The sequence below is a fragment of the Crassostrea angulata genome, unplaced genomic scaffold (genome assembly GCF_025612915.1).
Source record: "Crassostrea angulata isolate pt1a10 unplaced genomic scaffold, ASM2561291v2 HiC_scaffold_72, whole genome shotgun sequence".
NCBI lineage: Eukaryota > Metazoa > Mollusca > Bivalvia > Ostreida > Ostreidae > Magallana > Magallana angulata.
This window is the reverse complement of record NW_026441627.1, coordinates 223589-229435: the sequence shown is the minus strand read 5'-3', so window position 1 is coordinate 229435 and position 5847 is coordinate 223589. Positions and strand designations below refer to the sequence as shown.

The 5847-nt window shown below is 34.9% G+C and overlaps 1 pseudogene; it reads left to right on the top strand.

The window, feature by feature from the left end:
• Positions 1–268: 268 nt before the first annotated feature.
• Positions 269–5496, top strand: LOC128168953 (translocation protein SEC63 homolog; annotated as a pseudogene).
• Positions 5497–5847: the final 351 nt, after the last annotated feature.

Sequence of the window (5847 nt, the reverse complement as noted above, 5' to 3'; positions counted from 1 at the left end):
ACAAACGTTGGTCTACTACTAATTAATGATTTAACAGTTCAATTGCAGTCTTTAATGCTCAGGGTGTAGAACTGTGAAATATTGGGGAGGGTGTGAATGTTAGACTTTGAGTGTATCAACCACATACAAAATTTCTCTTTTTATAAGGAGATTAACAATGCTATCTTACAATAAAGCTTTATTTACTGTAATTATATCAAGTATTATAGTAATGGTTGTTAACTTGATATCCTGACATGTCTGACTGCCTGTATATCACCCTTTACAGCTGTCCAATACATGCCGCGGCTGGAGACGATAGAGAACTGTATGAAGGTGTCCCAGATGTTGATTCAGGCTGTGGACGTCCGGAACAGTCCACTGTTACAGCTCCCCCACCTCACTCAGGACATGCTCAAACACTTCACCACCAAAAAGGTAGGCTCAAACACTTCATCACCAAAAAGGTAGGCTCAAACACTTCACCACCAAAAAGGTACGCTCAAACACTTCACCACCTAAAAGGTAGGCTCAAACACTTCACCACCAAAAAGGTAGGCTCAAACACTTCACCACCAAAAAGGTAGGCTCAAACACTTCACCACCAAAAAGGTAGGCTCAAACACTTCACCACCAAAAAGGTAGGCTCAAACACGTCACCACTAAAAAGGTAGGCTTAAACACTTCACCTCCAAAAAGGTACATGCATGCTTAAACACAGGTAAACACCTAATTGCATAAAAAGGTACATGCATGCTTAAACACAGGTAAACACTTAATTGCATAAAAAGGTATACATGTATGCATGCTTAAACACAGGTAAACACTTAATTGCATAAAAAGGTATATGCATGCTTAAACACAGGTAAACACTTAATTGCATAAAAAGGTATATGCATGCAACGCACTTACACTCTTTACCACTAAAAAAAGGTCGATGCATGCTTAGTATTTCACCACTTTAAAATGTACATGCATGCTTAAACAAACTCAAAACACAAAATGAGATACACTCAAATAACACACCACAGGGACTAAATTATATTCTTAAATCCTACATCACAAAAGCTGCAAAATGTACTTTACCGGTTTGTCATTAATTTACGGATTTTTTTTTTCACTTTCCATTAAAAAGATACACTCTAAAAACACAACTGCAGAACACTACACCAATTGTAATTAATTGCATGGGTCATGGATAATAATGAGCTAATGATATGTTGGTTTGTGTGTTGTAGAGACACATTCGGAAAATCCGTGATTTCATTGGCATGAAGAAAGAGGATCGTCGCTCACTTCTACGTCACTTGACGATGAACGAATATCGTGACATCATCAATGTGTGTGCATCACTCCCCTATGTTACCATGGAAGTCCACTCCACTGGTATTTATCTCAATAGATGTTATTTTCAATTTATGCATTATGAAATAGAACTTGTGTACGCAAGTTACAGGACATTTCAATCTTTTTTCCAAATGTTGATAAATAACATAATATTGCTAAGTAGATTTTTATCTGTGAGATTTTTTTAATGTCTTAGCTTGACAGTTGCTGTGTTTTCACATTGAGATTTTATAAAAACTACTGTTTATATATTGTACTTTATTCCTAACTTTGAGTTCATTAGCTTTAGATTTGAGCTTTGTCTATATCTCGGGTAATGTTTTAAACCATTGAGTTCACATGTTTGAGGGTGGAACTTCTATAGTGTTGTGTTCATGGTGTGGATTTTTTTGTCACAGTGTTGGATGACGAGGACACGAGTATAACAGCGGGCTCTATAGTGACGGTTGAGGTCAGTCTGAAGCGACAGATGATGGAGGTTCTGTTTGATATGGAGGAATTGTCTCATGTGGACGAGGACCAGGACAACTTGGCCATCGGGAACGAGGATAACGAATCTAACAAAGACCAGGTAAAACTCTTACAAAAACCAGGTTAAGATCTAACATAGACCAGGTAAAAATCTTACAAAGACCAGTTGAAAACTTACAAAAACCAGGTAAAAATCTTACAAAGACCAGCTAAACATTTTACAAAAACCAGGTTAAGATCTAACAAAAAACAAGGTAAAAATATAACAAAGACCAGGTAAAAATCTAACAAAGACCAGATAAAAATTGAACAAAGACCAGATAAAAATCTACGAAACACAAGTCACGAGGGGAAGATATGAGGGAATTTGAGGAAACGGACAGCTAAACAAGATTTTTTGGACATACCGGTACATATTTAGTCAAAATATTGAAGACATTCTAAAACAACAGTCGGTGATAGAAACATAATTTTATTATGAGGGTTGTAGCTCATGTAACGGAACAAATGATATGACTGTAACCTTTATTGGATACTAATTTCATATCTTAAGTTAAAAAATGTATTTTAAACTTGAGGTACATCTAGACATTCTACTGGCAGCTTTATTTACAGTAGATTTTTTTAATGTGTTCTACTTTTATAATTTTGACAACAAAATGCAATAAATTTGTTTTTGAGTTGTATCTTGTGCATATAATTTTAGGGAAAAATTTTACATGTATTTATAAAAAACTGAAGGTGAGTTTTTTAATCTGTATTTCAACAGCAGGAAAATGAGACAGAAGAAAACGCAGACACAAATCAGAAAGCCACAACACAGGAGAAGAAGGAGAGCAGTAAACAGGACACAGAAAAACAGGTCAGGCTCCACAACAATACGTAATCCAACTTTTATTCTAAGGGGAGATTTTTTCGTGAGGTTCGTAAGAGCCTCATCCACACAAATATTTCTGGCCATGAATTAGTTCTTAAAAGTCTCTGTTATGTTATTTTTAGGACAGTCTACATCTTTATCAATTATAAAAATCCAATTTTTTCATAATTTTTTTTTGGTGAGGGGGGGGGGGGGGTGTTAGGGGGTTAAAGTTTCCATTTGACCTTTCTTTTTGATCTGTGAGATTTGTTAAGGATAAGCCTTTTTTCTTACCTTGTAAGCTTATTCTGCATCTCGCCAAGGGGATAAGATTACTTTTAAAAAGATTGCAATTAAGATAAGTTTGAAAATTTTACTCCTATAATAAATCAGTTGACATGTATAAATCAGACGAAAACAAAAGACATTACCTGATGGTCTCGTGTACCGGTATATTGATTAACTTTAGGAAATAAAAAGAGAAATGTCTTAAAAAAATTATATTAATAAGTTTTAAAAATTTATCCCTATCAATTCACTAGAAACTTACAACCACAATTTCTACACTTTGAGCATAGTAATCATTTTTTTTATTTTTAACAGAGTAATGAGGTGGCTGTCAAAGACGAGGAGGAGCGCGAGGACAAAGACGACGTCTCAGAGAGAGGAGCAGAAACAGACGAGGAGACAAACGCATCAGAAGGTGAGGACCAGAGAGAGGACAGGGTGGAGTCCTCCTCAAGGCAACACAAGGTGGATCAGGAGCCGTGGAAGAAGTACCAGGAGGAGGCCAGGAAAGGACAACAGCTGGACACCAAGGTCAAGGAGAGCCACCCCGTCCACTGTCCCTACTATGGGGAGGTGAGTGTCAGAAATACAAAAGAAATATGAATAAGTTGCCTTTTATTTTGTGCAAGATAAATGATAAGGCAGTTTTTGATAAAGATATATTTCTACAATTCAACAACAGCAACAACGTTTGAAAGAAGAATTGACAGCACATTTTTGTTTCTTATTAATAAAAAATTGAAAGAATATATAAGCTTTTTCATTGTAATATATTTGTAAAGTGTTGTTACAAGTATAATATAATAAATATACAGAAAGTTATGAACAGAGGGAATGTGATTGTAATTAGTTTGTGAAATTTTGCAGGAGAAGCAGGAGGGGTGGTGGCTGTACCTCAGGGATAAGAGGAACGACATGTTGATCACCGCCCCCGTACAAGTCCTGTCCCTCAAGGACGAGGAGGAGGTCAGTGCTGGTCCCTCCCAACTTTAATGTTCTTAAATTCATTTTGTACAATGTATAGTACTGTAAATTCCTTGTATTACACGAGTACTTAATTTCACGATCCCGTTGTTTTGTATCAAATCGCGAGAATAGAAAATCGAGAACGTGGAACATATATCCATATTTCTTATAGCTCATAACTCACAGAAAATAATGGCGAGGTTTTAAAATCAGCAAGCGATTGCCTCTTACAATTTTACGGGGATATAAATTCCTTGCGTTTAATTAGGAAGTTATGATAATACAGTGGGTTAGTCAAATGTGGAATATAGTTACGATCTTATGAACTCTTAGAATAGCTAAATAGGGCTGCGTTTTACAAAAGAAATATCTTAAGTCTTATCGATTGATCTTTAATGAACAAAATTTATATAACACCATTAATTCACAAATATTTTGATTTCTATAATTATATTTTAATGGAACTAAATTGAAACACTGATTGTATTGTTATCAATTACCATCCGTTAATAAGGTCGTAAGTCGTTCCTTTGTAAAACGCAGCCCAGATTTCTCAATGCCTGAATTTTCACTACAGAACTAAAGTCCGTCAGTAAACTTTAAATTAATATTTACTGGATTAGATCTTGCAGAATATTTTTCAACCAAAATGGCAGGATATTTATCCACGAAAGAAAAATGTGTATTGAACATGTACATGCTATATGTAATAACAATACTCAACAATATCTGTTTGATCTGTTTTTAGCTGTTCTTGAAGTTTTCAGCCCCACACAAGCCTGGGCTGTACTCATACACAGTGTGCCTGCGCTCAGATTGTTACGTAGACTTTGATCAGTCCAAGAACATCAGGGTAAGAAGTCGGATCATGACAGTAGTACATCAAAAGAATCAGCTTGAATTTTATCTCTTATCAACTTGAAGTTGAGGAGACTTGGAGGTCAACAAATTAAACACAAGATCTGTCTTAAAATGTGACGTGATATTTTTGGCCATGAATTAACATTTAGTAAAGAAAAAATCCAACTGTATCTTTATGCAGAACTCTTCTTCTTTTGGAGATTAAAATAGTCTAAAAGGGACCAAGACCATTGATCCCTCTTAAATGCCAAAGATACGATTGTGTTAAAATATCTATAATAAAACTGTTAACTTATTCAATAAATTGTAATGTATTATTGATTTATCAGTAAGAAATACTTGTACTCAAGTCTTGTTAATCCTTTGAGATTAAAATTAAGTTAAAAAAGTGTACACATCATGGTGGTACACACAGGTGAATTTTGTAGCTTATATCTCTTGGTTTGTTCAAAATTTATATAGGTGAAATGTGATAATATTTCGGCGTTAAAATGAGTCACTTTTGTGCAATTTTAAATCTTATCCATTCTTAAAAAAAAATTGATATTCTTCTATCAGAACATGTTATTTTGATTCGTTTGATATCTATGATTTCCTTTTTTTATTTTTAGTTGGATGTGAAGGAAGCCAAGGTGATTCAGGACCATCATCTGTGGGACATTCCGGATGAGGATTAGGATGACAAAGACAAGGATGAGGACACAGACTCGGATTACTCCACGGACTGATTGATTACTCTCGAGGATGACAAGGCTATTGGTACTTTGCGGAACGGAACGGAACCAGTTAAGAGGCCCCAAAAGGGGAAACAAGATTTTTTTTAAACGTCATTATTTCAATTTAACTTATCGTAAATGGAAGATTGTTTTACAAATTTTGCTGTTTTAATGAACTGTGTATTACATGAAATATGCTACTCATTGCTCTATAAGTCAATACACGCTTCTTTCCCGAGAAAACCTAAAGTCACTAGTTGTTTTATGATGTTTGATTGACACTGTAAATATAAAGTTGAGGTTTAAACCAGACTCAATTAATCTATGTGTGTAACGTCGATGAAAATTACTTAAGTAATCTTT